This window comes from Pan paniscus, chromosome 6, assembly GCF_029289425.2.
Source record: "Pan paniscus chromosome 6, NHGRI_mPanPan1-v2.0_pri, whole genome shotgun sequence".
NCBI classification, from domain to species: Eukaryota; Metazoa; Chordata; class Mammalia; order Primates; family Hominidae; genus Pan; species Pan paniscus.
The window spans coordinates 35,742,066-35,754,364 of NC_073255.2; positions in this window are offsets into that span (position 1 = coordinate 35,742,066).

Below are 12,299 nucleotides of genomic sequence, written 5' to 3' on the forward strand. Positions count from 1 at the left end.
CTCTCATCCATCTTCTTTGCCAGATCCAACGTCGAACCTTGGACTGATTATACACAAAATATTTTTTGGGTCAGTGAACATTTTTTTTTCAATAAGAAACGTATAATAAATTTGAAATGTGATAAGAATGTCAGTAACCTTTATATTCATTGATCACATTTCCTCAGCTGACATTCCTTGTGAAGTCAGGCACTGGGAGGTGAATTCCATATTTAAGACGGCATAGCGTGGCCAGAGCTAGTTTCATGTCCCAGTGAAATCATTGACAGAGGCAGGTTGTGGAGGCTGGTCACAGGGGATGTGGCCCCATAGTTCCAACAGGCCACCTTGCGCGTGCCAATGCCAAGTGCATGCCAACGCCAAGCACGTGCCGCAGCTCTGAAATACACCTCAGGGTGCCCTTTCCTAGCGTTCTGTGCTTTCGCCCTGTGTCTGGGTCTCAGCAGCGAGGAGATGGACTCAGGGATCTCCTCACCCTCCCTATGCCTGTACCTTTTTCTGTCCTGCCTTGCTTTACCCCGCTCTCTCCCATCTGTGTCTCTGCAGACCTAAAGAGGAGTCTCCACTCCACGCCCTGCGGGAGGATTCCTGGGCCCTTGGGTGGGAGTGACTGTGCTAAACTGTTCGTGAAGTTCCCTGGAACTGGTGAGCCGCTACTGCGCCTGGATTGTAGCTGACGGGCCGGTGGCAGCTTCCATCCGAGACGAACTCCAAGAATTTCCGCTGCTGGCAGTGACCTCCAGGGCTGGGAGGAACAGCTGCATCTGCCTCCAGGAATGTGAGGTCTGAGACACCATGCCCAGGAATGCCTCCATGGGCTTGCAGTTTCGATTCCAGAAAATTCAGAGGGCTCCAGACCCCTGCCCCTTTCCTTCTTTCTCCCTAAGTGTGAAGCTACCCAGGCCGCCCTCGGGGAGATTTTTCTGGAGGGAAATATCCTGGAGAGTTGGATGTGAAACACCTTAGCAGCCAGAGGGACTTTACCAATAGGTGCCACCCATGCTCCTGGCTAAGGCCTGAGTGGAATGGCTTGGGGAAGTCACCTGCCCTCTGTGGTCCTCGCCCCGTGAGGGTCCCAGCTCTTGGAGCTATCGACTGATTTTCACGGGTGGCGAGGTAAGTTTGGAAACCACATCACCCTCTTGGAGCCTCACCATTCAAGTCAGCAGAGCAGAGGCTCTGACAAGTTCTTCAATAAGAACTCATTTTATTTAAGCCAGTGTTTACCAAACTTGTTTGTCCACATAACCTTCTTTCGGAAGTAACATGGATTACCATTTCAGACAACTGGATTTCTACAAAACACCCATTGTAAATGCTGGCCTGGGTGTTTTCTCTGAGGGCCCCTTAGCTTTCAGATTGCCCTGTATAAAGCCTTAGGGTGGCTTAGTCTGTCAAAACCTCTCTTGAGGGCAGGTGTGAGAGTAGAAGGAGGAAAGTGAGGTTTAGAGTTCCCAGTGATGGTGCTGGTGAGGTAGTGGGGAGAGGGGGCAGGTATGGGGTGTGCCAGAGAGACAGAGAGAGAGAAGCGGGGAGAAAGAGAAGGAGAGAGGAAGAGATTGTGACCCTCCCACACTCTCCCTCCAGGCCCATCACTGATTAATCCCTGTGCTGCCCTGCTGGGGTAGCTTGTACAGGAGCCAGCAGCTTCTCCTGGGGGAGAAGGTCCCCAGGAACGAAGCCTCCATGAATCATTGACTGTCCTTCTATTGTGCTGGAACCAGCTGGGGCTGGTGTCCGTGCCAAGCTCCTGGAGCTGTGGGCAAAGGTGGTGCAGGCTGGGGGTGAGCCCAGGCAGAGCTACGGCCTCATCCAGACGCTTCCAAAATAGGCCAATCCCAGCCCATCTGGATGGGCTCTGCGCACCGAGACTCCCTTGCTCCCGAGCCACTGCAGCCAGTAGAAGTAGAGTGAGCACTGGGCTAGGAGTCGGGGCCCAGAGTTCCAGGCTCCCCTCTGCTACTGACTCACCATGGCACCTTGAAGGAGCCCCTTCTGCTTTCTCGGCCTCAGTGTCCCCATGTAGACATGGGGATTGAATTTGAGAATCCTGAAAGACGCTCCCGGCAGTCTACGTGTTGGCCCTGGGGCCTTATTATTGAGACCCCAGCTGATATCCTGCAGCTCTGCCCTAAATCACACCTCACGGGCTCCACGCTTGCTCAGCTTCACTATCAGGGACACACAGAGGGACGGGGGTCTGGGGACCTTTCTCAGAGGCTCCGGCATCCCAGCGACCAGCGTTAGGTGGGGCCACTGTGACGGTCCACTTGTAAAAGGGGTAGGCCTGAACTCACCCGAGGGGACCTGCTGCCCCTGCCGCTGCCTTGCTGTGTGACCCTGGGCAGCCTCTCCCTGTGCTGAGGACCCCATAACACAGCCCTGAGAGGAAAGCCTGAGGTGGCTGCTGTGTGCTCTCACTGTGGCGGGGCCTCTCTCTGGCCCTGCTGCAGGAGCCAAGAGCCAGTCCTGCCTGCCCGCCTGTGGGAGGAGGAAGCCCGTGCGACCCTCACAGGCCTGGCTCTTATTCCATAAACTCTGGGGCTTATCCGGGTGGAAACATCACCCTGGCACCTCAGCCCAACTCTTGGGGAAGCTGCCAGAGAGGCCCCTTTCCCGGGTCCTCCCAGGGGAACCATTTTCAAAGCTGAGAGCTTAGCATTCCCAGGGAGACCGTCTTCAAAGCCCTGCCCACGTGCCCACACCGCCCCTACCCTCTGCTGCTGGACGCTAATTCTTCGGGGACCCCTGCAGGGCAGGTTCTGGGGCTTAATGCATTGAGGAGGGAGTTAGTCTCCTTAGCAGGTGGGGCTGAGGCAGAAGCTTCCTGTTGGCGTGGTTGTCCTGGGACCGCCGTGTCTGCCTGTGGGGATACTCGGGTTCGATGATGAGAGAAAGCCAGATGAGAGCTGGAGGTGATGGGGTTTGACCAAAGCCCCGACGCCTGCACCATCATAGAGCTGGGAACACTGAGGCCAGAGAGATGGGACCTGCCCCAAGTCACCTCTGGGCTCAGTCGCAGAGATGGGACTGGAGCTCTTTCTGCTGCCCTGAGCTAGCGTTGGCCCTCACCTCTGATTGCCTTTTACTGTGACCATTTCTCATTTCTGCTTTTCTCTGTCCATGGGGGACAGTCCTACACCATCCCTGCCAAGGCCTTTACAGCCCCCCAAACGGTCCTAAGCACAGGCACGATCGCCAGCTCACCTGTCCTTGCTCTGAGCACCGCCATCCTTGATGGCCTCTCTTCCACTGTGAGTCCCAGGAGACAGTTCCAGGGGCAAAGAAACATTCGTTGAACAAAGAAGAGGAGAAAACAGTGTTCAGGGGGCCCGGGCCTTGTAGGCTGGGCATTCTGGCCAGGCCAGGGGCACTGGTTCCCCAGGCGCCTAGTGGAAGGCCTGTGGTGTAGGAGCAGAGGCCAGAGGAGCTGCTGGGGAGGAGGCTGGCCTGGGGGAGCTGAGCAAACTCATGAGACTCAGAGCTCTGGGTGCCTGTGATTTCAGGATAGAGTCTGGGCTTTGGAGATCAGGGGTCCCTGACTTGGGTCAGAGGGGAGGCTAGAATCCTCAGCGTGGTCAGCGAGGGGGCAAAAGGAGCACTGTTTGCAAAGTCCCTGCTGTGTATTTGGCACCACGCAGGAACTTCATTTCATATTTACTGCTTGGCTTGATACTCACAAATGAGCTGAGAGTTAGGGATTACTCATTCATTCATCCAAGAAATATTTATCAAGCCCTTACTATTTGTCAAGCACCATTCTGGGTGCTGGGTATTGAAGAAAACAGACAATGTTTGCATTTTATAGATGAAGAAACTCTAAATCAGAGAGGTTAGGCAAGCACCCAAAGTCACACAGCTGGAAAGGTCTGGGACTAAGTTCTTTGCCTTTGTCTATAATGGTTGGGCAGAAAGGCAGGGCGGTGGAGTAGAGAGGGCCCGATGGCCTTGCTATGTGAGCAAGAGCAAGTCACTTCCCCTCCCTGGACCTGAATTTCCTCAGTAGACTTTGAGGCCTTTGGCCAAGCAGTCTGGAATAGCTCCTGTGGGCAAAAACTGAAATTAAAATTTTACATGGGATAGCTACTGATTTTTGAGCATGTTCTGTGCATCAGATCCTGGAGTGTCTATGGGGAGCCATTGAAGGTTCCTGAGCAGGGGTCGGGGGAGCATCCCTGAACTACTCTTGCCCTTGGGCCCTTCCCAGTTCTCCAGGACCTCTTGTCCTAGGGTTATCAGGGGAAGCAGCTGAAGCTTTGGACAAACAGTAGGGGCAGGCAGGGACACAGGGACATATGGTTTATAAATAAGGGAGCTGGGTGGGGCAGGGATGGATCGGGTGGGAAGGGTGACAGTTAAGCTGCAGGGAGAGGCCAGGAGAAGGCCTCAGGAGACGTCCATCTGCTCCTGGTACTCACCACCCCCCGCCACCCTGGGGGCAGCCCCCTCCTCTGATCAGAGCTAACTCCTGCATCCCCTGTGTCCAGCCCCAGGCTCAGCATCTCTGAAGGGGGCACCAGGGGCCGGAGCTCTGGCCTAGCCCTCCAGGTCCTCCCAGAGGGTACCAGGGCTGCTTCCTCCATGAAGTCTTCCATGCTGAGTCCAGCTTATCTTGACCACACCAGTACACATCACCAGGCCACCCAGGTTTGTAAACAAAAGCACAGGATCATCAGCCCTCGGTGCTCAGAGAAGAGGGGTCAGCAATGAGGGAGGTTATTGCGGGGAGAGGGGCCTTGAAGAAAGGGTAGAGGCTGGGCAGTTGGAGGGGAGGGTGAGGGAGGGGATGAATTTAACCTGGGGAAGGGGAGGGTTGGTGGGGGATTTTCTCTCCATCTCGGGCCCTGCCTCTCTTGCCTGTGATACAGTGGTTACCTCCTTTCCTGCCTCTCCCAGTACACTTTAAAATTTTTATTTGATTAAAATAATAAAACTTTTGTTACTTATACAATAATACATGGAACTTGGTAGAATGGTTTAGACCACGGGCTCTGGAATCAGGTTGCCTGGGTCAGAATCTGGGGCCAGATATCAGGCGTGTGAACTCCAACAAATCACTGGTGCCTCAGTTTCCTCATCTGGAAAATGACCCACCTCATGAGGTTGGTGTGAAGATTAAATGAGCTAATATACATAAAGTGATTATTAAAGGGCCTGGCCCATAGTAAGTGCTAAATGAGTATGAATTATTAGAGATGTAAATTATAATGTTTAATAACATAATAAACACTCATGATCCCAACACTCAATTCAGGAACTGGAACATTTCCAAAATTTGCATCTAGCTTCTACGTCTCTCCCGCTCCCCTAGCATCCCTTAAAGGTGTCTACTATCCTGAATTTTGTGTTTGTCATTCCTTTGCTTAAAAAGAAAACATTTGTATTCATGCCTGTACACCTGATCAATAATTTGTTCCTTGATTTTTGAGCTTTATAAAAATGGGAGCATACTGTAGATAGCCTCTGGGCTGTCCACTCAATCTTCAGTTTCTGGGAGATGCATCAATGCTGTGCCTGTGGCAGTGGTTCATTGTTTTGGGGAACTCACCACCCTTGATTTCTTCCCGGCCACTGTTTCCCACTCCTGACCACAGGGAGAGCACAAAGCCCACTGTGTCTGCCCCAGCCTCCAGGCCCTCAAACTCCCTCTCCTGCAGCAGTCCAGCTGGCCCCTTCCTCAGCACTCTAGCCCTAGCTGTCTAGCTCTGTCCCTACTCAGACCTGGGGCCACATTTTTAGACACTGCCTCTTCTCCCATCTGTATGTTGCTCTGCAGGGAGTGACTGGCCAGGGGCACCAACCTGGGCCTGAGTCCTTGCTTTGCTTCTAATTGGCTATGTGACTCTGGGTGGGCCTCCTGCCCTCTCTTGTCCTCAGTCTCCCCACCTGTAAGGAGAGTGGGTGAAGTGGTCCTTTCTCTGGAATGTCTGTGGTGTCCCAGTCCCTCCCTGGCCTGGAGGTGGTGCTTTGCCTCATCTGGAATGCCCGGGGAATGGGGCCAGGTGGGACAGTGCATGTGTGGGGTGTAGCTGGGGCCTGGGAGGCACCTTTCCCCTGGATGCTCCCACCGTGCTCTGGGGGCTCTGCTTCCTCTGTGCCTTGAGTTAGTGTGTAATAACCACTTCAAACCAAAATAGGCACATTGAAATTTTGAATCAAAGCCTCGAGGGGAGTTACAGCATGCAACTTGGGCTGCAGACAGCACCCAAGCCTGGGAACCTAGGGGCCTGAGTCCAAGTCCCAGCTCAGAGAACAATTTCCTGTGAGACCCTGGGTACTTCACTTTCTCCTTTTGCAAAATGAGGCCAATTCTTCATGCTGGGCACATGCGAGGAACAGTTGGGTCTGTGTATCTCGCAGGTGTATATATCTCACCTCTCTAGCCCCACTCCCCTCACAGGGCTGGATAGAGAAAGCCTGCTCCAGGAGAAACAGGGCAAAGTCTGCAGTGAAGTTTAAAGTTTATAAAGAAATGAGTTATCCATGCACAAATCAAACCACCGTCTTCGGTTGGAGGAAAACAAAGTGTCACATTGTTCTCACATTGTCTGGCTGAAGGCCAGTGTTTCTTCCACACCCCTGCCCGCCCACACCTCGCCCTCACCCCTCCCCCTAACAGGTGCTACCTCTTTTGCCTGCTTTCCCCCCATTTTCCCCTATTTTTAATGATTTTGATGTGGAAACTTCCAGACATTAAAAAACTCTCATATACACAAATATAGTTTTTTTTTTAATGGAAAAAATCCCCCACATTCTGCCACTTGCTTTTTCTACTAAAAATCTATATATTTTAATCAGCTTTATTGAGGAATAATTTACACACAACAAAATTCAGCAAGTTTATGTGTACACTTTGGTGATTTTTAACAAACGTGGACCATAGGGTGACAATCATCATGATCCCTGGATAGGACACTTTTGGACATTCCTAAATGACTGCAGGGGTTGAGTCTGCTGCTGGGAGAAGGAGAAAGAGGCATCTGAGGAAGGAGCCATGGCCTGTGGGGGAGTGGGGCTAGGCAGGCCCTTAAGGATGGTGCCTCTGCCCCAGTGGGGGATAAGGGATTCCCTTCCTCAGTTCCATCATTTCTGTTCAGCAGCAAATTCAGTTTGGAACTGCAAAGTTGACTTAAAAGTCTTTTTTTCTTTTATTTTTAATTAATTAAAAAAATTTTTTTAGAGGCGAGGTCCGCTGTGTTGCCCAGGCTGGTCTCGAACTCCTGGCCTCAAGTGATCCTCCCACCTCAGCTTCCTGAGTCTCTGGGATTACAGGCATGAGCCACTGCGCCCGGCTCTTGACTTAAAAGTCTTAAAAACCTAAAGCATCTAAGTGTCATTATTAAGGGTGTCCCCAGGACTCTCAGCCCTGGTCCTTGTCCTGCACCTGACCCTGGCCAGAGCCTAGCCCTGGCAGTCCTGACTGCAGCCCTGTTTAGAGCTGGGTCTCTCAGGGGATCACGTGAGAGCGGCAGATGGCTCCAGGCCGCCAAGCCCCTGCAGCCCTGCAGAGCCACAGCTAAGTGAGGGCTGGGGCTGGCGGCTCCTGTCTGCGGGGATCCGTTCTGAAGTCCCAGGCCCCTGTGTCTCTGCAGGACTGCTGCCTGCGCCTGAAGGAAGGACAGCATGGGGCGCAGGAGAGGGGCTACACCCCAGCCAAAGGAGTCGCTTCCAGGTACCCCAGCAAGGGAGATTTGGGCCAAGTATCCAGAAACTGCTGATCCCCAAGGCCCATCCACCAGCTCCAAGCCCCCGGCCCCAGCTCTGGGCACCCTTCAGCCTGCGCATGCCTGGCGCCATCCTGAGACCGGGAGCTGCTTGTCGCCGTCGGGAAGAGGCGGCAGTTGCGCGTCATCACCACCAGGGGGCACCAGTACAGGCGGGACTAAACCTCGGGAGTTTCACCATCCACCAGACGCGCTCTCTGAGAACTTGTCAGTCCCCGCGGTCAAGGAGTCCATCTGCTAATGGGATAGACAGGCCAGCTTAAAATCTCGGCTGATATCTCTCATATCCGCCAAGATTACATGGAAAAACCATAACATCAGCTACCCCCTATATTAAATTTAAATAATTTTAATTGTGCAAGTAGTGAGGGTACAAATACATTTTTCTTAACAATTGAAATACTGAAATTAAAGATCATGTTCCATTTGACCATCCCCCAACATCCCATCCCTTTCCTCTTTTCCCTATTTTTATAGTTCTAGACATTAAAATATACGCAAATATAGGGTTTTTTAAATTCAAAAAGCACATACATTCTACAACTTGCTTTTTTCTGCTAAAAATCTATAAATGTTAATCAGCTTTATTGAGGAATAAATTTAGGTATTATAAAAATCACCAATTTTATGTGTTCAATTTGATGAATTTTAACAAATGTGTCCAATAGTGTAACCACCATCATGGTCACTGTATAGATTTCTGACATTCCTGAAATATTCTCTCTTAACCCTTTCCAGTCAATTCATAACCTCACCTCTGCGCCCTGGCAACCTCTCATCTGCTTTCAGTTGCCATAGTTTTACTTTTTATAGAATTTCATATAGATGGAATCGTCCTGCATGGAGTTTTTGAGTCTGATGTCTTTCACTTAGCTTTTATAATGCTTTTGAGATTCATTTATATAGTTGTGTGTAAGTAGTTTGTTCCTTTTTATTACAAAGTAATATTCCACTGTATGCACATACCATAATTTACTTATCCATTCATGAGTGATGAACATTTGGGGGTGTTCCCAGGTTTTGTCCACTATGAATGAAGCTCCTATGAACGTTCTAGTACAAGTCCTTGCGTGAACGTATACTTTTGTTTTTCTTGGGGGAAATACTTGGAAGGATTGTTGCGTGGTATAAGTGTATGTTTAGCTTTATGTTCATCTGCTGAATGGTTTTCTACAGAAGCTGTACCATTTTGCATTCCTACCAGCAATGTAAGAGGGTTTTAGTTGCTCCACATCCTTGCCAAGACTTGTGTTGTCAGGTTTTTACTTTAAGCCATTCTAGTAGGTGTGTAGTAGGATCTTACGATGAAATTTATATTTCTCTAATGGCTTATGGTGTTGAATATCTTTAAATGTGCTTATTTTCCATTCACATCTTCTTTGGTTAAGTGTCTATTCAAATCTTGTCCACTCATTTAAAATCAATTATCTCCTTATTATTAAGTTGTAGGAATATTGTATATAGTCTGGGTGTGAGTCCTTTGTAAGACATATATTTTAGAAATATTTTTCCTCTTTCAGTGTTTTGTCTTTTCATCTTCTTAATGTAACTATGTCTCTTTAACTTTTTATTTTGAAATAATTTTAGACTTACAGAACAATTGCAAAGATAGTACAAAAGCTCCTTTAATGGCAACATCTCACATAACCACAGTGCAATTATCAAAACTAAGAAATTAACATTAGTATGATATTATACCTAAACCACAGACCTTATTCAGATTCCACTAATGTTCTTTTTCTGTTCCAGGATTTGACCATGTCCTCTTGGTTTCCTCTATCTGTGACAGTCAAGTATTTTGTTCAGTGTCCCTCAACTTGGATTTGTCAGATGTTTTCTCATTATTGCATTGAGATTGTGGATTTGGGGGAAGAATACCAAATGCCCTTCTGGTTACATCATTTCATGAGGCACATGATAGGAATAGGACACCATCGCTGGTAATGGTAACCTTCATCACTTGGTGTCTGATGGGTTTCTTCACTAAAAAGTTATAAATTTTTTCCCTTTGCATTTGGTTTGAAAGTTTGAGGGAGATACTTTGAGACCAAACAACTATCCTTTCTTTCCTTAAACTTTTGCTTTCCTGAATCCTGTAATGCCAGCACTTTGGGAGGCCAAGGTGGAAAGATCGCTTGAGGCCAGGTGTTTAAGACCAGCATCGGGAACAAAGCAAGCCCTCATCTCAAAAAAAAAAAAAAAAAAATTAGACAAGCATAGTGCATAGTGGCATGTGCTTGTAGTCCCAGCTACTCAGGAGGCTGAGGCAGGAGGATGGCTTGAGCCCAGGAGTTAGAAACTGCAGTGAGCTATGATCATGCCACTGCACTCCAGCCTGGGCAACAGAGTGAGATGCAGTCCCCAAAACAAAAACCAAAAACAAACAAAATGAAAGAAACAAACAAATCTTTTGCATTCATTGGTGAGTTTGCCTGCAGCAATTATTACTATGGTGTTCTAATGGCAATTTTCTATGCTTCTCATTCCAGCTACCTTTATTAACTGGAATCCTTCTGCAAGAGTTTTCTCTTCTCCATCGTTTATTTATTATGTGTGAAATGATGGCTATTTATTTTACTCCTTGGATTGTAATCCAATCCTATTTGGTTGCTCAGATGGCCAGCCTTGGCTGTTGGGAGTTCCTCTAGGTTTGCTCATGTGTTCTTTGGCATGCTGCCAGCCTCCCTCCTCTGCCTTCTTTTCTTTCCTTTTTTTTTTTTTTTTTTTTTTTTTGAGCATTCTCCATCTTTCTGGAACCATGAGATGCTCCAGGATTATCTTGAATTATTTTTGTCCCAGACCTGGAATCAACTTCGTCGAGCAATCTTAGTTTTTTTAATTGGAGAATGGTAAATATCATTAACACATATCAAGATCTGTGTGCCAGCTTCTATGCAGGTGGCTCTCTCATCAGACAGAGCTAGGAAGTATATGAATGTGTACTAATTCATTTGTATGCAAATTGTCTATCTATTAATCGATCAATCCACCAATTTATTGATCCATCATCTATCTATTAAAGAAAAGCATGACTTTACACTGACACTTGTGACTGCAATCCAGCACAATGTGTTCATTCTGGCATTTTCCCTTTACTTATTTGTAACTTTAGCTCTCATTAACTACAGTCTTTCTTTGGATCTTATTATCTACAGTATGTTTACTTATTTGCCCTGTTCTACTGTACAAGTAAAATATTTTTCGACTTGTTACCTCATACTTTTGTGAAAAACAAACTTGACAAATAGAGTACAGTGTTTATAGACCATTCTTTTAATCTTTAATCTCACAGCATCCAGGCAAAATGCTTAGATCCAATCCTTTCTTTTTCATCTCCAGGGTAATTGTGTCATATGTTTGCAATACAGTTTCATTGTCACAGTCTGCATTCCACCTTGGGAACCCCTGACGTCCTGTTTTTTTTTTTTTAACTATTTGCATACAGTAATATTCACTCTTTGAGGTGTACAGGTCTATGGGTTTTGGCAAAGGCATGGAATCTTATATCCAAAACCACTTTATATACAGAAGAGTTTGTTAACCCTCCCAATTCCCTCATGCTGTACTTTTGTAGTCAAACCTTTCCCCCACTCCCGACCCTAGGCAGTTACTTATCTGCTTTCTGTCTCTACAGTTTTTGTCTTTCCTAGGGTGTCACATAAACTGAATAATATAGTATGTAGCCTTCGGGATTTGGTTTCTTTCTTTCACCTACCAAAGTGGATTTAAGATTCATTTACATTGTCGCATAAATCAATAGTCTATTACTCTTTATTGATGAGTCATATTATATTGTGTCACTGTTCCACAGTCTGTTTAACCATTCATCTATTGAAAGAAAGGTGATTTCCAGTTTTTAATAATTATGAATAAAGCTACTATAAACATCTGTGTAAAGGTAAGCATAAATGTTTGATTCACTTAGGTAAATACCCAGGAGAAGGATTGATAGTAAGCATATATTTAACTTTAAAATAAACTGCTAAAGTGTTTTGTAAATTGGTTGTACTATTTTACATTCTCGTTGGAGTTCTCAGAGAGTTCCAGTTGCTTTGCATCTTGGCAAACACTTGGTTTTGTCCATTTTTAAATTTTAGCCATCCTAGTAGGTGTATAGTTTGTGGTTTGTAGCTTGTGGCTTTCATTTGCATTTCCCTAATGAAATATGACGTTGAGCATCTTTTAGATGTTACTTACCATCTGTGCATCTTTCTTGATGAAGTGACTCTTCAATTCTTTTGTTGATTTAAAAAATTGCATTGTCTTTCTTAATGTTGAGTTTTGATGTTCTTTATGTATTCTACATACAAGTTCCTTTCTGGGCATTTAATTTGCAAATATTTTCTCTCAGTCCGTGGCTTGTCTTTTTCTTCTCCTTGCAAAGCAAAAGTTTGTAGAATTTTGTTAAAGTCTAATTTATCAAGCTTTTTTCTCACATGGATTGTGGTTTTAGTATTGTATCTAACAAGTCTTTCCCAAGCCCAAGAACATGCAGATTTTTTCCATATTTTCTTCTAGGTCATTTATTATTTTATGTTTAAATTTAGATCTATGATCCATTTTGAGTTAAGTCTG